General features: G+C 38.8%; 1 long non-coding RNA gene across 1 annotated transcript; it reads left to right on the top strand.

The window, feature by feature from the left end:
• The first annotated feature begins 8323 nt into the window (after positions 1 to 8323).
• Positions 8324 to 13404, top strand: LOC128247574 (uncharacterized). Its single transcript, XR_008263906.2, has 3 exons — positions 8324 to 8871; positions 9457 to 9549; positions 10277 to 13404. It is a non-coding gene; the product is annotated as an uncharacterized LOC128247574 (long non-coding RNA).
• Positions 13405 to 20000: the final 6596 nt, after the last annotated feature.

The following is a 20000-nucleotide window of genomic DNA, read 5'->3' on the forward strand; positions in this document are numbered from 1 at the left end:
GAGTGAGAATAAAAACTTTTAGCGATTTAGCGATCAGTTTCCACGACGGGCTTCAATCAGTTTCCATCTACAAAATCTACTGACAAGGCTTTGGTCGGCTCGAGGTTATAAAATAGGAGGCACTTGCTCGAGATTATAAAATAGGAGTCACGTGCCACGCAGTGGGACTGAACCTGGAACCATGTGGTTGGGAAGCCTACGCCTGTTCATTAAATAAACAAAACGCTACTTATGTCCACAAGACTGGCAAAACAGTTTAAGTAGAAACTTCCTATTAAAGTTGTTTTTGTTTTTAATGTAGTGGTTCAAATCTGAACCAAGAAATGTTTTATTTAAGTTTATTTTCCTCTCGCTCCTAATTATATTGTTAATATAAAATTAGTGGTGCCGCTGTAGTATGTGATCTACATGCCGTTGTGATCTACATCAACTTCAAATCTAGACTCTTTGTGCAGCGAAAAACGGGACGGGCTTTACCTCTGATTTTTCTTCGTTTTCCGCCATTTCTTCCTCAATATTTGCTGCATGGATCAATATCGCCATGTTCATTAAGGAGTTCATAGCGTGGGAGAAATTTTACTGCAGCTTCTTCATCCCGAATAACCTGTGTGCAAAATTCTTTTGCTCTCATCACGAATTTTTTCAATGGTCTCAGGACTAAAAGTGTTTAAATCATAAAAGTGTCTTTGGTTCATATGCCAAACCAACCGGAAGTCGAGTAAATAGATGAATTTTAAATGTAAATCAAAAAGTCGGCGTAGATCACAATCTATATATCATTTGAACTAATATAGATCACGAGCTATACCAGTAACATGTATGTGGATCTTATACTGTTGTTGTTGGCACTCCGTCGCTTACGACGTCGAGGGTTCCAGTCGATCCGATCAACGGAACAGCCTGCTCGTGAAATTAACGTGCGAGTGGCTGAGCACTCCACAGACACGTGTACCCTTAACGTGGTTCTCGGGGATATTCAGCGTGACACAGTGTGACAAGGCTAACCCTTTGAATTACAGGCACAACAGAAACAGGAAGTACGAGTGAGAGAAAGTTATGGTGAAAGAGTAAAGTAGGGTTCACCACCATCCCCTGCCGGATCCTCGTGGAGCATTAGGTGTTTTGGCTCAATAAACACTCACAACGCCCGGTCTAGGAATCGAAACCGCGGTCCTATGACCGCGAGTCCGCTGCCCTAACCACTGGGCCATTGCGCATCCAGGACTTATACTACACAGGCACCAAATTAGTTATCTCTGAACTAATTGGTTTCCAAAGACTTAAAATGAGGATCGTCTAGAAAAGTTGTCATTGGTTATTTACTTTTTAGCATTCATATTTTTTAACACTCTGTTAAATGTAGGGATTTGATTTGATCATGCATTATCTTCTGGCTTTGAGATTGCGATGTGTTGTTTTTTAATTTTAGAATAGCATTTTTAGGGTGTGAGAGATTAGATCTGGCTGGTTTGAACATAAAATAGGCAGTTATGGCCGGTTTAGATGCGAATGGTTCAAGGGCCCATCGACCCGCTATTACGGGGATTAACTTTGATCAGGAATTGAAACCGTGTACACAAATACTTCTACTTCAAGGTCGGAGAAGGTTTAACATCTTGGTAATTAGGTTGGTGATGGTGGTGGTGGTAGTGGTGGTGGTGGTGGTGGTGGTTGTGGTGGAGACGGTGGTAGAGGTAGTGATGGCGGTAGTGGTGAAAGTGCTGGTAGTTGTGGTGAAGGTGGTATGGTGGTTGTGATGGTTGTGGTGGTGGTGGTGGTAACCTCTTGTTCTACGAATCTAGACGCCCACATAGCATTAAATAATGACAACAACAACAACAACAACTCAAATAGCAACAGTGAAATAAGGTGCGGCCTGCTTGTTGGCTTGCTTTCTCTTTCTTTTCCTCGGAATGCGTTCTGATCACGTGACCGTTGACGTCAACACCGTCTTACAACGACTGGGGAAAAGTAAACAAACACAAGAAAACAGCATAATAAAAAGATTTTAAAAATAACAGTTTCATTCAAATGGAAGAGGGAGAAAATACCAGAAGTTTTTTTCATAGCTTTATTAAGTTGTTTATGATTTTTTTTTTACGATTTCCCACCGCTTTCCTGTCTTTTTTCTTCTTCCAATTTTCTTCATTCGTTAATCTTTATTTACTTCTTTCTTCCAACTCACTTTTCATTTATTCCAAGTCTGTATCGTTCTTCCTTTCTATTTTTATGCAATCTTCCTAATTTCTCTTCCTTTTTTATTTATCTCCCCGCCACCCACTCTTTTTCCATTGATGTATAGTTATGTGTGACGAAAGTTAAAAGGAAGAGATCAAAAGGAGAATTTTCCTTCGAGAGCATAACGGATTACAAGACGCTAAATAATAATAATAATAATAATAATAATAATAATAATAATAATAATAATAATATTGATAATAACAACTACAGTGTGAATTTGTGTGAATGCGAAGAAATAGGTTGCAGACAGATAGGATCTCTGACAAGTACATTCGCCCTTTACACATCACGTGTTATCCTAATGATACAATCGATTTAGGAAACATTATTTCAGTACCTTTGATGTCATGCATACAAGCACATATATAAAATACATACAGACATACATACATAGTACATACATACGTACATATATATGTATGTATATATATATATATATATATATAAACAAATAATAAATGAGTATATGCATATATACGTACAGGTATGTGCATGCCTACGTCTACCTGTATATATAGGTGCATATCTGGGTACAGGACATTGCAAACAAAACGTAGACAAGAAAATAATAATAACAAAAGTACAGAAAACACACAAGCCACATAGAGAACATTTTCCTTCATCAGCTACGCCCGTTTTAACACCGGCGTTTCGATATATATATATATATATATATATATATATATATATATATATATGCATCGGTGCATATACATGCATTTATGTGTATATGTGAATCTGTTGTATGTGTGTGTGTATGCGTGTGTGTATTATATATATCGGTGTAAGCACTTTTATGTGTGTATATGTGAATCTGTGTGTATGTGTGTGTGTATATATATATATATATATATATATAGTTCAAAAAAACAATAACAAAAAAACAAAAAAACAACAAAGTGAGGACGTGATATGGATAGTATTATTGGACGCTCAGGAAAGGAAAGAGAGAGTGTATGACGTTTTGGGCGTAGCCCTTCGTCGGAAAGATGGAAAGTTCGGAGAATGGAAGAACGGAGAAAGAGGAAAATGGTACCGATGCCCACGAGGTTACATGATGAAAAGACCGGAAGAGGAGGTGGTGGGGGAAAAGTTCTTTCTAAGATAGGAGAGTGAAAAAGGGAGATGAATATCGGTGCGCGTGCGAAAGTCTGCGAGTGTGTGTGTGATAACAGAACGTGTGTGTGCGTATGTGTGTGTGTGTGTGTGTGTGCATGGTTTGGTGGTTTATCTGTTAGTGTGTTTGTGTGTGTGTGTGTGTGTGTGTATGACGTAGTGGAAGAAATTAGTAGCAGGACTGGTTAGTGGACGCTGTAGACAGTGTAGGTAGAAGGTCAACAGGTGGTTATTTGGGTGTGTGTGTGTTCGTGTTTGTGTGGGGTTGTCGGTGTTAGGTACGTGTACGTGTGTGTGTGTATGTGTATGTTTTCTGTGCGTGCGTGTGTGTTTGTGTGTATGTGTATGTTGTGTGTATGTGCGTTGCTGTGTACGTGTGTGTGCGTGCGTTTGCTATTGTATATGCGTGTGTTGTTTATGCCCATGTGTGTATGATTGTATGCGTGTCTGTGTGAGTGTGTAGTGTTGGTGAGAAGTGTGTGTGTATGTGGGTGTGTGCGTGTGTGTGTATATGTGTGGATGTGCGTGTGTGTGTGGGATTGTGAGTGTTAGGTACGGGTGTGTGTGTGTTTATGTATGTCTGTATGTGTTTCCGTGTGCGCGTGTGTGTATATTTTTTGTGCGTGCGTGTATGTGTATATTGTGTATGTTTTCGTGCGTGCGTATGTGTTATGTATATGAGTGAGTATTGTGTATGTGAGAGGTGTGTGTGCATGTGTGTATATGTGTATGTGTGTCGTGTATGTGTGTGTGTGTGTGTGTGGTTTTATGTATGTGAGGGGTGTGTATGTGTGTGTTTATGTGTGTGCGTGCGTATGTGTGCCAGGTATGTGTGTTATTTTGTGTGTGCACTCCTGTGTGTATGTGTGTGCATGTGTATGCGGCTGTGTATGTAGGCGTGCGCGTATATATGGGTGTGTGTGTGTATATATGTGCGTTCGGCTATGTGTGTGTGAGGGCGTGTATGTATGTTTGTCATGTATGTGGGCGGTATATGTATGTGGGCGGTATATATGTAAGGTGTGTGGGTATGTGTGCGTGTAGGTAGTGGTGAGATAAAAAGTAGAAAAAAGTAAGTGTAATAACAAGAGAATAATGGATATAATGTAAGGGGGACGAGGGGGGGGGGTTAAAAAAAAAAAAAACATAAATAAAAAAAATTATGTAAAGTGTTGCAGGGACGTAAAGGGGAGAGTCATAAGGAAGAGAAGGCTGTGTTGAGTCCGAAGGGGAAAGAAGAATTAAGGTTGAAAATGTAGCGTTGCTCCAAGTGGAGTCGCGAGGGAGTGGACCCATGGTGCAGGGCGAGGCCAAAAACGGAGATGTTAGAGGGAGAGTGGTTGGGCAGTTGGAAGTGACGGCCGACAGGGGAGTCCGAACCTAGCCGAACGTCCCTTAGGTGTTCGGTGAAACGGTCGGCCAGCCGGCGCCCGTAGAGTTGGTTGCATAGGGTACATTTGATGCAGTAAATAAGGTTGGAGGAGGTGCAGGTGAAACTGTGTGGAATGTGAAGTGTTTGTAGGTTCGATCCGGTGACAGAGGTAGTGTTGGTGATGAAGGGGCAGGTGTGACAGCGGGATCTGGAGCACGGGAAGGAGCCGGGTGGGGGTGGGGAGGAAGAGGAGAAGGTACTGCGGACCAGTAGATCGCGTAGGTTGCGGGCGCGTTTGAAAGCGGATAGGGGTGGGTTGGGGAAAATGGGGTGGGTAGTGGGATCGAGCTGGAGGCGACGGAAGGCCCGTAGGATCCTCCGACGAAGGGGTAGGGTGGCAGGGTGGAAACGGAGTGGGAAGGGGGTACGGTTAGGGGATTGGTGTGGGGGAGGAGTGAGGGCGGTGGTGCGGTCGATTCGACGAGCGCGGGCGAGGGCGGATTGGACAAGGTGGGAGGGGTATCCTCGATGCATGAACAGACGAGCAAGATACTGGGACTGGGTCTCGAAATCCTGGTCCAGGCTGCACAAACGTCGGAGGCGGAGGAACTGGGAGTAGGGGATGGCTCGTTTGGTGTGGAATGGATGGGAGGAGGAGAAGTTGAGGTAGAGGTGGGAGTCAGTGGGTTTGAAGAAGGCGGAGGTAGTGAGAGTTGGAGGGGGGGTTGATGGAAAGAGAGATGTCGAGGAAGTTGACAGAGGTGTCAGAGATGGTGGAAGTAAAGTCAAGAGCGACATACATACATGTGCATCGCGATGTAATGACCGTGGATTTACGTGCAGTGTACATGTATATAAGTGTGTGCAAAACTAGACATTTGATAAACACAAGAGACCTGATAACTGGAGACCTGTTGCTTAGTTGTCAAATAAGCCAATACAACCTGTTGCGAGATCGTGTTTGTCGATGACTAATCTTGCAATGCCACCTAGACTTCAGGCAAAGATCATGAAATTAGGACAATCTGATTTTATTCAACATATTCCCCGCTCAGATTCAGTTTTTCTAAGCTCTGTAAAAGAACTCGGAAGATTGGGTCTCAAGCCAGGCCTTTCGCATTACTCTTAAAGCCAGGAACTTTTCAGTGCCCACTCGTATATGTGTGTGTATTATATGCATGCATATATATATATATATATATATATATATATGTGTGTGTGTGTGTGTGTGTGTGTGTGTGTGTGTTATATTATATATTATTTATATATATATATATATATATGTATGTGTAGGGTGGTTCAAAAATTAGTACGCATTAAAATTTGGTAATAAATTCCATGTTCCTTTTGCAAATTTATTGAAACAAATTATACATGTTCTTCATTACATGGGAAAAGGAATGTAAATCTCCATATTTCAACGTAAGCACCGGTGGCGTCAAACGGCCAGGGATAGACGGAACAACTTTCTCTAGGACGTCGACTGGGATATCATTGAGAACCTCCTGAATCCGTGTCTCCATTGTGCGAAGTTTTGTCATGTACACCTCTCTGCTTTTGTGTAACCCCGACCTAGCATTAACTTTTTTGAGTAATGCCAACCTAGCATTAATTCTCCATGTTCCATTTTGGGGTCACTGTCTGCACGTAATGGGGTTTCCACGGAAGAAAATTCAAATCTTTATGCAACACCTTACGTATTGTGTGTCTTGTTAGTCCACTTTCACGAGCAGTTTGACGTGTTGACTTTTGCAGGCTGCGATTAAATATTTCCTGCCCTGTTGGTACGTCCTCCACTGATCGGGATATGGCTGGACGGCCACTTCTTCTTGCATCGCTCACAGAGCCCGTGGTCATCAGCTTTGCAGGACAATTTTTTATTGTTTCCGGACAATGCTTATCCACACTTCATAGTGTGCTACTATCTTAGCTCGCTCTTGAATAGACAAGCGACCGGTCATCTGAAAAAATAAGAAATAAGAAATGAGACAATAAGAAAATATGAAATCCCCTTTTGTGTTGTCGGTTTAAAAAAAATGTTTTCGGCATGACTTCAGTGATACTAAAAATTTTATAAGCGATTTCTAATGCCTAGTTACTTTCCACTTTCCACCCACCATGCGTATATATATATATATATATATATATATATATATATATATATAATAATATTAGGGACAAAATCCAAAATTACAGGTAAAAACTCAATTAAAATCAATTTATAAAAAATTAAAATTAAAATTAAATTGAGCTTTATAGATAGGGATTTTCATCGATGAGTTCTTGAAACTTGGTTATTTTCCCTAAAACTATATATATATATATATATGTGTGTGTGTGTGTGTGTGTGTGTGTGTGTATGTGTGTGTGTGTGTGTGTGTGTGTGTGTGTGTATTTCAAATTTATAGAAAACAAAAGACGAAGGCAGGTGTAGGAACAACAAGCAGGTTTAATAGTTTAACGCCCGGGAAGAATGGAAAAGTCTTTTACTTTTCGAGTCTACGCCCTTCGACAGAATGGATTAAGAGGAATAGAGCGAAAAAAACGTGCAGAGTTCAACGGTCCTACATGACAATATATATATATGTCTCTGTGTATTTGTGTGTGTGTGCAATATTTTGGACTAATGGGTATACGTCAATTAGTATGTTGATGTGCTGAGTAAAGCACTGGCATGGTTTGTGATAGCTGATGTTATTTGAAGTTGGGCTATATTTCCGTTCGATCTCCTTCAGAAATTCCGCAGTGTTAACTGACATAATAATTGATTAAGGGAAAAGAAGATGGATTTGGTATTGGTCTTTATTTTGAACGAGGAAAAACCAATATCAAATCCATCTTCTTTTTCCTTAATCAATTATTATATATATAAACATACGTGTGTATGTGTGTATAAGTAGGTATGTGTATGTAAGCATATAGATGTATATACATACATATATATACGTATATACATAGAAATGTTAAACTAATATGTCCATTTGTTGTTTACACCACCTGTCTTCGTCTGTTGTTTTTTTCGTAAATTCTCCCATATATATATATATATATATATATATATATATATATATATATATAAATGGAAAGAAAAACGCAATAGAGGGCATTAAAACGTTCGGACATATAGACGATACAAAGGCAGACTAGAGAAACAACAATAAGGACAGGGAACAAAAAAGACGGGTCGTTCTTGGCTTTCTTTCATTAGTCAAGTCCCAGAAGTCACGACCATTTTGGGCAGTTACACATGAGATGGTTCGATCTGGTATATGTGTATATATATATATATATATATATATATATATATATATATATATATATATATATATATATATATATATATATATATATATATATATATATAAGCAATGTTAAATCTCTGAACGAGGTATTAACAGTAACTGCACGGCAAGGTGAAGTATATTTGCCACTTAAATGTGGCTGACCCCTAAGGGTCAGTAACATCCACCCTTAGGGTCAGCCACATTTAAGTGGCAAATATACTTCACCTTATATATATATATATATATATATATATATATATATATATATATATATATATATATATATATGTATATATATATATTTCGTATGTGTATTTCGTGTGCAAGATTCTTGATGTGGATACGTGTGTTGAAAGAAATACAATTAAACCTTGGGAGAGGCATTATGCCGGTAATAAACACACGCACTGGTTCAGTCCTTTATTAATTTAATTTATATAGTTTTTTGTTAAATTATTTCATTGCACTCTTGCAATCTCTTCAGTAACTTGTCTCTCCACTTCCATTTATTTTGAATATATGATCTGGCGTTGTTTTGGCGTTGTTTCGAAACTGTTTGGTATGAGCATGTGAGTGTGTGCAAGTTCGTATGTGTGCACGCTCATATGTGTGCACGCACTTATGTGTTCGTGCTTATATGTAAGTATGTGCGTCCATATGTGTGTTTGTAACAATTTCGTTTATATCAGATCAGATAGAGACTTTTTGAAAAACTATCAACGATTGAATCATTTTATGTTCATCATTTTATGTTCATCATGACATGAAGAAGCTGTAATGAATACTCTAGAAACAAATGAAAGATATGGATTAGTATTCCTGAAAGAAAATTGTCTAGTTATACTAAACTCATGAAAGGTAAGCGTTCTCTGTAACATGTGTCTCTCAACTACTTAATACTTGAAGACTGTAACATACTGAAACACACCTAGTTTATTGCGAAGGAATATTACGCCTCACTCATGTGGGTGATGTACACAAGAATCTGCTGTAAAGATATCGTTAAAAACTACATTCAGTCAACCGTTTTCACTACGCCGCCTACTGCACAATTCTACAATTACATTCTCACGTTTGCTCCTAGATTTAGAAACCAACGTAGGAACTTTTCGTAGTCGTTCAACGTGCTAGTCATAATAACACAATTTTCCTCAACCCACACCTTATCCTCACCCTTTAGAAAGAAAATGCTATCTTAGACCACATTAGCAAACGTAATATTCAATATATGATGCCTATATATAAAATGGGATAGTCATGCCTGGAACGCTTCTAGTTTATACGTCATAGAGTTGATCCTTCGGAATAAATAGTCAAAATGGCCGACAAATATTTCAGCTGGTGTTTCATCATATCTTATTCATGTCTTTAATTAGATATTACTATCAATTGTAAGAATTTCCTTTCAGTTTCCGGATTCTTTTATTCTTTTGTTTGTTTCAGTCATTTGACTTCGGCCATGCTGGAGCACCACCTTTTTGTCGAAGAAATTGTCCCCAGGACTTATTCTTTGTAAGTCTGGTACTTATTCTACAGGTAAGTTTTGCCGAACTGCTAGGTTGTCATCAGTTGTCAAGCGGTGGAGGGGAGACAAATACAGACACAAAGACACACGCACATCAAAACACACACACACACATATTAGGGCTTCTTTCAGTTTCCGTCTACCAAATCCATTCAAGCCTTTAGTCGGCTCGAGGCTATAGTAGAAGACACTTGCCCAACGTGCCAAGCAGTGGGACTGAACCCGGAACCATGTGGTCAGAAAGCAAGCTTCTTACCACAGAGCCACGCCTGCGCGTATATAAAAAAAAAATATGGAGTTCTTCACGAATTTGCATGTCATCCTTGCGCAGGATGTTGACAGAATCTCCCACAATTGCCATCTTTCAATTTCTGAATTTTAAATAAAAATATTTCACTGATGAAACGTGTGTCTGTTCTTCATCCAGATACACACACACACACACACACACACACACACACACACACACACACACACATACATACACACACATGTAAGCGTATGTATGCGTGCAAGTATGAGTGTTTGAGCTTGTGCGTATGATGGCTCAATTCGCATTCGAGTAAGACTGTTTCCTAGTTATGATGTATAAGGTTAACAGTGCAGATTTAAGTGGTTGCTTGCCTTCAGGTGACATTTGAATTACAGAACAGCTTTTAAAAACTTATATATTGAGCAAGATAGCGAGAACAGAGCAGTTCTTATGTTTAGTTTATATATTTTTATCCAACTTTTTAGGCTCCAGCTGCCAACAGGTTCCAGCAAGGAAGGATTTTGTACACAAAGTAAATCCCTTTTACACCAAACAGAAAAATTCTTCAGGACGGTGGACTCCAAGTATAGAACGTAATCTCCACAAGAATCGTCTTTGATGGTGTGTTCACTTTGCTAGAGTATATAATCAATCTGTCTCGAAATAACTATTTTACTGCGAAAATTTTCCTGAATATTGGCTCCTATGCAAACCAAACGCTCGTTACGATGACAGGCTAAAAAGTTCTCCAAAGGAAACATGCCAGTCAATGACTAGGAAGAACTGGAGCATGACAGACCCCTTGGAGGAACATTTAATCTAAAACTGCCAAACAAAACGAAATAGAATATAAGACCAAAAACTTAAACGTATGCCTTGTGTAAATGAAAATATTGATATCCCGTAAAAAGCAGATTTTCATGTGTAAGGTCTGTGAGAGATTCTGCCTTTCTAAATTAAGACTAGCTTGTCATCTAAGATCGCACAAATCTACCTAAGCTACAGGTTACGATATGGGAAATGCTGTCCTATCCAAAAAACTGTGCTCTTGTTGCCCATACTCTTGAAAATATTTGAAGAGTTAGAGACAGCTTCTTTGCTGCTATGAAGAACTTTGGTCCCATAATCATCATAAAGAAAATTGAAATCATGCATCAAAGTATACCTAGAGCTAGATGCTTCCTGAGTAATTTTGTGACCACTCTGGATGCAAATGACCAGTGTAGATTCCAGAAAACTGGCTACAGGTTTCGATATCTTGTACAGAATTGGCAAAGCAATTTTTGCTTTTGAGGGTCAGGGAAATTGGCTTTGGAATGATTTAGATATTTCACTACATACGATGATTCAAAATATAAAACAGTTGTACTAAGTACACTATTCTGTGGGATAGAATTATAGACTCTATCTATTGTATAGATAGATGAAATAATTTAACCGTTCCTATCTTCATTGTTTTCACAAAATCTGAAAGCCAAATGGCCGGACATAATACCCGATACAAAAGTCATATCACGTCACAAAATCAGTGGTATTCAACTTTTACAATTGAAACGTAAACTTCGTAGATATGGCGTTCGGGCTTCGATACAAAACGATTGCATTCCCAAACCAAACTTTTACAGTCAGCTTAACAGAGATAAGTATTGTGCTGAAGAACAAATGAAGGGATTTAAAGATTACTTGAGGCAAAATTTGATGATGTGTCATATAAGTGAAGCCTGCGACTTCTGTTTCAGTTTCAGCGTTTAATTGTGGTGACTGATAAACTCTCTTCACAAATGCCGTTGAAGCCCTTGTAGCGAAAAGAATCTGAAAGGATGCCCAAAGGCAGGAGTGGCTGTGTGGTAAGTAACTTGCTTACCAACCTCATGGTTTCGGGTTCAGTCCCACTGCGTGGCACCTTGAGCAAGTGTCTTCTACTATAGCCTCGGGCCGACCAAAGCCTTGTGAGTGGATTTGGTAGACGGAAACTGAAAGAAGCCCGTCGTATATATATATATATATATATATATGTGTGTGTGTGTGTGTGTGTGTGTGTGTGTGTGTGTGTGTGTGTGTGTGTGTGTGTGTGTTTGTGTGTCTGTGTTTGTCCCCCACCATCGCTTGACAACTGATGTTGGTGTGTTTACGTTCCCGTAACTTAGCGGTTCGGCAAAAAGAGACTGATAGAATAAGTACTAGGCTTACAAAGAATAAGTCCTGGGGTCGATTTTCTCGACTAAAGGCGATGCTCCAGCATGGCCGCAGTCAAATGACTGAAACAATTAAAAGAGTAAAGGAACCAAAATTGATTTCGATGTCTTGTAGCTTTTTCTTCTTGGTCACTCAAAACTATGACTTCCTAATTCTTAGGTAGGCTTTTATATGTGTATTTATGTATGTATGTATGTATGTATGCATGTTAACATCCTCGTTCTGGCCTATATTAGCCATATAGACTCAATTGTTGAGCGTCAAGAGGAAGGTTGCATCACAAATATTTTTCCAGTGACCAATTTACAACAGTGTAAATGGTGAATTACACACAATCACTAATATAAATAACAGTGGGAATTTTTTCTTTTTCTAATGGATAAAATAGAGTTCTGAAAACTTATCGCTGCTATTATGTTAAACTGTCGTATGTCAAAATTTGGCCAAATGCGTTTTTTCTTTTTGTTAATTTTTATTTTTGCTTGCAATAGCCGGTACTTTCGGTCAAACTATCATATCTCCAGCTGCTTCAGATACCAAGATATGAAAAATTGTCAAAGTGTACTACAACGGTTTTGCTATGGAATGATGAGACAATTTTTTCGTTTTCTGAAAAAGCAACGTTTTAGACTTACAACACATTTGTATTATAAGAACGATATATTTTCTCCGTTGCCTTAGTTACAAATTAATAGTTTCCTAATATTTTCCTCTGTTATTAATGCTAAATAAATATTATGCAATTAGTTGTATTTAATTTAGTTGTGAGGTTTGATCTGAGAGACTGCCTGAAAAATAAACATTTTTTTCTCCTATTATTTCGCATTCAGTTCTTTTGTCTAAATGAAGAGGCGCTAGTGGAATCATGTTTAGTTTGTGTTCAGAGTATTAATTAGCTTTAATCACACCCTATCTTTAGGGTAATAAGTGTTATGTACTAAGTGTCCTAAACAAGAATACACTTCCCACGTTAGCATCAGCAAAAACATCGAATTTTGGATCCTAACTCATTTGCGGTTCATTGTTGTCCCTGTAGTCGATGTTGTTGACGGCAAGAAAGTTTATAATGATAATACGTACGATAAATTGTTTTACGTGTGTAGTATTTACAGCGAAAATAGATGTGGCAAATTTTTCAATGGTATCGATATTAAAAGTAAAAATACCCGCTACGAATCCATCAATTCTCTTTCATCATCTGACTAACTTCTTCTGTAATTTTATTTTATTTCAAGTGTATAACGTACATGTATTTGTGCTTGTCAGTTCATTTGACAAGCCTCTGCAGCTTGGCGCTTTCTATGAATGTACACACTTGCATGATAGCAGTGCCAAGACCATATCAAAAGCGCGTCGGATGAATAGCCAGCTTGCTAGCAGCTGTGCTCAACAGGTTAGGCAAGCATAGGGTTAACCTGCAGGCAGCACTTCCAAATGGTTACGTGATTGCTTGCTTGTTGAACATTTTTAAAGAGTCATTCTCAACATGCTAGCACCTGGGTGGAGACCCCAATTTTCTCTCTTGTAACAGAGGAGATAGCAATGCATTTCCTTGACTAGTGTTGTTATTAACACCATACATGCAATGAGTAAACGAGTCGATTTTCTGGAACATTTCATCTTTCACATTCCACAACTGTCTTAGTTAACTAAAAGTCTCTTGGCAGGAAGTATCCTTTCTTGCCGTGTTCAGAGATTCGGATTCTCTCGATCGGCCAATGTACTGACACCGTTGCAGCTTGTGAAGTCTCGCAAGGTCAGTTATGCTGTCACAGATACTGTCTCCAAGGAAACTTGCAAGCTCGCTGCTTTCAACATACCGGGTGCGATTTCGTGTCCCATATTTTAACCGATAGAACACGTGATGTCATTCTGGAAGTCAAGTCAAAACTTTAGGACATTAAAGATTTTGGCTTTGAAGACAACTGCGTTGAGCACAATGCCGTTAAAATTATATATTTTAACAGCATTGGAATATATGTAGTAGTAGTAGTGGTTCACCTCTAGGCATATTTTGGAAAAACAATACATCCAAGGAAATAAAAATTTTTAGAGAAAAAAATTTGACTGAAATTTCTAGCAATTTTCATCTCAAATGTAACTCAGTCAAATCTGAAGATAAAAAATCAAACAGAATCCAGTGATACAATCATAAAGACTAAGGTATAGCTTCACTTGCATCAGCACCACCGCCGTCACAGCCACACCACCACAAACACCACCGCTGCTATCGCCGCTACCATCGCCGCCACCGCCAAGGCTACCACCACCACTAACACCGCCGCTGGTGGCGCTGCCACCACCAGCAACATAAAAAATAACATAAAACACCAGCAGTTTGGAATACCACTATCACGAACCACAACAATGATCAATGTGACAATGATGGGGTCTCTACGTGGTAGCATGACTTGCTAGAAAAAGTAAACAATATCCCTTAAATCACACCGTCTTTTAAAAAGTGTACATTAGACAGTATAATCCTCGTTGCATTGTGTCCGTAAAACAGAACTATGAAAAACGTGATGGTTACAGCTTGAAATATTTTTGATCATAGGTCTGTTTAAACAGACGAAGTAGGTTTTAGCAATAACAGCAGCAACGACGACGACGACGACAACAACAACAACAAAACACTCACTGACCTATAGAAGTACCCTTCTTCGTGGCCGCTTGGCTGTTAAGTATAGCAACTGAATGTCTCTCAAATAACACCGTCTTAACAATGTTCACTTTGGTCAATGTAATCCTAGTTAGGCTATGTCTGAAAAAAAAGTAAAATACTGAAGAAATAAATCGGCGTGATGGTTACGGCTGGAATATTTAGTTATAGGTCTCCTTGCTCAAAAGTAACTTGGGTTTAAAGAAAACAAAGAAATAGAAGAAGGAGGAGGAGGAGGAGGAGGAGAAGAAGAAGAAGAAGAAGAACAACAACAACTACTACTACTACTACTACTACTACTACTACTACAACAGCAACAACGACACAACCACTAGAGTGCCTTCAAATCATACCTTACTCTTTAAAAAATGCAGGCTACCTTAGATAATTTAGACAAATATCGTCTAATTGCACCTTGCCACTGGATACAATAAATATATTATTATTATCATTATCTTTTTGCATGTCATCAAAATGACACTGGGGTAAAAGATAGGAAGCCTAGTATAGCCATCATGACTACACGTCAGATAAGGATACACCAGGCATATGCATCACAACCATGACCTTGCAAGTCAGTTAGAATTTTCTTCAGGTAGAGTAGCCTATCCCACTCAAAAGGTCCCTGAATAAGATTAGTTTAAGGATGTTGAACGAAACACCCATGTTTCCAGTAGTGAATCATCCAAACCCCAAAGAATTCCTCTCAACACATGGCAATGATGCTCTCCCACTACTTATCCTTATGATCAGAGATACACATATCGTGAGCCCCCAAAGGACGGACATGCTCCACTGGTTAAAGTCAAACAACTGACAAGCGAATCTGTGGTATTGAGCAGAATATTTGCTGTAGCCCATTTTTTATACCAATAATTACGATACTATGAAAATGAGAATAACCAAAGAACGGAAAACCACAGATCTTAGAATGGACCACAGATTATATCTCCCAAAAATCAAAATAGACAATAAAACAACATCAATAATAAATAGCATCAACCTGACCGTCACGGAACTAACAACCACAGAAAAAACTGGCAATATTACTGAGCTAAATGACATAATATATGCGGCAGCCACTGCAGCCACAAAAGAAGCAGGATACTCACTCAAATCCATCCGAACAGGAGTTCTACCACCCAAACATACCTTGTGGATAAATAATATCCAGAACAAAATTAAAAAAAAGAGAAAAGATTTATCGATTCTCAACGAAATTAGTAGACAATCAACACAACTAAGTAACAAGAAGAAAACAAAAATACTGTACAAATACAGCATTACAGAAAAAGACTTACCTGAAGCAAAAGAAAAACTAAAGCAAGACATCCTTGCCAAAGCACAAAGGATCCGCCGGTATGAGAAACGCCAACGTTTCTTTGAACAAAACAAACAGTTCAAATCCAACCCCCAAAAACTCTACCAAGAACTGGGTAAAAATAAAATAGACATTACTGCAGCACCAACAGCAGAAGAACTGGAAGAATTCTGGAAACAAATATGGTCGGTGAAGCAACAACCCCAGAAAAGGACCATTAAAACAACGAACTTAGCACCTGAGCAACTCTGGACCTCTATAACAACTGAAGAGGTCACCCAGACACTGCAAAGACTAAGCAACTGGAAGGCACCTGGGCACAAGATCCCCAACTTCTGGTTAAAACACCTGACAGGAATGCATAAAAAGCTGGCAGAAAACTTTAACAACATACTAGCAGAGCCAGAGACAATGCCTGAATGGCTCACGAAAGGGAAAGCCATATTAATTCCCAAATCCACGGAAACGGAGAAACCACAAAACTATAGACCTATAACCTGTCTCCCTACGATCTACAAAGCCTTTACTGCAATAATATCGCAGAGATTGAGTTAGCACCTGGAAAATAACAACCTGTTTCCAGAAAAGCAGAAGGGATGCTGCAAGGGGTCATACGGCTGTAAAAATCAATTATTGATCAATAAAGCCATAACTGAAGACAGCCGCAGAAAGAAGAAAGACCTCAGTATGGCTTGGGTGGACTACCAAAAGGCTTTGGACAGTGTTCCCCACACGTGGATTCTGGAAACACTAGCCATAAACAAGGTGGCACCAATTATTATAAAATACATAAGGCACTCAATGAACAAATGGCAGACAGTATTACAGCTCCAAACAAAAGAGGGACTTGTGAAAACGAAAGCCATCCCCATTAGAAGAGGAATATTCCAGGGAGACACGCTCTCTCCACTCCTGTTCTGCCTGGCACTCACACCTTTAACTGAATTGCTAAATGCAACTGGATGCGGTTACAAATGCTACGGGAAAACAGTCAGTCACCTTCTATATATGGATGACCTAAAATTATACGCTAAAAATGACAAAGAGCTGGAAACACTACTACAGACAGTACATGGCGTTACCAAGGAAATAGATATGAAATTCGGATTAGAAAAATGTGCCAAAGCAACCCTGAAAAGAGGAAAATTACTTAAAAGTAGTAACATCACACTAGATAAAGCCAATGAAATAAGAGAACTAGACGAAAGCCAACCATACAAATATTAAGGAGTCAATGAACTAGATAGGATACAACATACACAAATGAAAGAAAAAATAAAGAAAGAGTACTATAGACGAGTTAGATCAATACTAAAAACAGAGCTCAATGCTAAAAATAAGATAATGGGTATCAACACTTTAGCTGTCCCAGTTATAAGCTACAGCTACAATATCCTTAACTGGACACTAAACGAACTAGCTAAAATAGACAGGAAAACAAGAAAAATAATGACAGGATATAGGATGCACCACCCAAAATCTGACATAGAAAGGCTATATATACAACGCACAGAAGGTGATAGGGGTCTCATACAGCTGGAAAACTATTACAAAATAACCACCATAGGACTGCAAAAATACCTACTCCAGAAGCAAGGAAAACTAATACAAATAGCCACAAAACACGAGAAAAACAAAAAGCTGTTTTCAGTATTTAAGGAAGCTGACAAATACAAACAAGAAATCATACTACCTAACAAATACGAAGAAGAAGAAGAAGAAACAAAAAAGCTATAAAACAAATGAAATCCAAACTAAAACTAGAACAGAAACGGACCATGATTAAACGATGGCAAGAAAAGCCCCTACATGGTAAATACTGGGCTAAACTAAATGCAAAAGAAATAGACAGAGAAAAATCCCAGCAATGGTTGAGAAGCTCAGGACTCAAAGCAGAGACTGAAGGATTTTTAATTGCTGCACAAGACCAAAGCCTCCCCACCAGAAATTACCAAAAACATATATTGAAAAGAAACATAACAAGTAACTGTAGAATATGTGGAGATGGACAAGAAACAATAAATCATATTATCTCTGGCTGCCCAGTCCTGGCTAAGAAGGAATATATTCACAGACACGACAGAGCTGGGACTTATATACACTGGAAGCTATGCCAACACTATGGAATAACAACAGAAAAAAGATGGTATAAAAACACGCCAGAAAAGGTCACAGAAAACGAGAAAGCAACCATACTTTCGGATATGCCAATACACACAGATAGAGAAATTAAGGCAAATAGACCAGATATAGTTGTCAAAGATCACGAAGAAAAAAAATGCTTTCTAATAGATGTATCAATACCAGCAGATGACAACGTTTCCCTAAAAGAAATGGAAAAACTTTCAAAATACAAGACCTGGAAATAGAGGTAACTCGAATGTGGAATCTAAAAACAGAAACAATTCCTACCATAGTAGGTGCCTTAGGAATAATAAAAAAATATTCAGACAAATACATAACAAAAACACCAGGACTTACAAATATATATAACATACAGAAAATTGCACTACTGGGCACTGCACACATCCTACGCAAAACACTTTCAATACAGTAACCATAAGAGCATCACAGCAAACCACAGCACATACCCAAGGCGCACAGGGCTGCGCTCGGTAGTGAAGTGAAAGCACGTTATAAAAATAAAACTACTGAACAATAATAATAATAATAATTCTTTTTTTCTTCTTCTTCTTATTATCATCATCATCATCATCATCATTATTATTATTATTATTATTATTATTATTATTATTATTATTATTATTATTATTCAGTAGTCTTATTTTGATCACGTGCTTTCACTACACTACCGAACCTTGGGTATGTGCTGTGGTTTGTTGTGATGCTCTTATTGTTATTGTATTGAAAGTGTTTTACGTAGGATGTGTGCGGTGCCTAGTAGTACTATTTATTATTATTATTATTATTATTATTATTATTATTATTATTATTATTATTATTATTATTATTAAGGCGGTGAGATGGCAGAGTCGTTAGAGCGCTGGGCAAAATGCTTAGCGGTATTTTGTCCGTCCCTACCTTCTGAGTTCAAAATTTCACCGAGGTCAACTTTGCCTTTCATCCTTTCGGCGTCGATGAAATGCATAAGTACCAGTTGAGTACTGGGGTCGATGTAATCGACTAGCCCCCTCCCCCAAAATTTTAGGCCTTCTGCTTATAGTAGAAAGGATTATTATCATTACTACTACTACTACTACTACTACTACTACTACTACTACTACTACTACTACTACTACTACTACTACTACTTCAACCATTAACGCTCGCGCTAGTACCAATATACCAATGGCATTAATGAAACAGTATCACCAACATATTGTGGTACCGCCTTCCCAAAATATAATATTACATAATTCAATCAATTTCGACATCGCTGCCACGGAATGCCATCCCCTCCTCTTCCTCCTCTTTCTCATCATCATCATCATCATCATCACCATCACCATCATCATCATCATCATCATCATCATCATCATCATCATCATCATCACCGGTAGTAGCAGTAGCAGCATCAACGGCACCAACAGTTGCGGCGGCGGCAGCAGCAGCAGTAATAGCATTGCAATCACTACTAACACCGAGATGAGCATCGTCGTCACTCAACCATTCACATCGTTAACCTCATTATCATCACAACTTTCTTCTTCATCCTCAACATAGTCATCACAGCCATCAATCTTACCACCACCACCACCACCACCACCACCACCACCATCACCACTACCATCATCATCATCGCTGCCAACGACGCCACCAGCGTCACTTGCATCGTCAGCATTATCACATCTACCACCACCACAACCACCAATAACCTGATATCACTGCCACCACCACCACCACCACCACCACCACCACTACTACTACTACTACTATTACTACTGCCTTCGTATTTTCTTAATTTCCGTTGCGAATATCTGTTCGTCCTTGGACAATTCTTGGAGCACAAGGCTCGAAATTTTGTGGGAGGGAGCCAGTCGATTAGATCGACTCCAGTACGCAACTGGTA

Source organism: Octopus bimaculoides, chromosome 4 (genome assembly GCF_046866305.1).
Source record: "Octopus bimaculoides isolate indiv1 chromosome 4, ASM4686630v1, whole genome shotgun sequence".
Taxonomy (NCBI): Eukaryota; Metazoa; Mollusca; class Cephalopoda; order Octopoda; family Octopodidae; genus Octopus; species Octopus bimaculoides.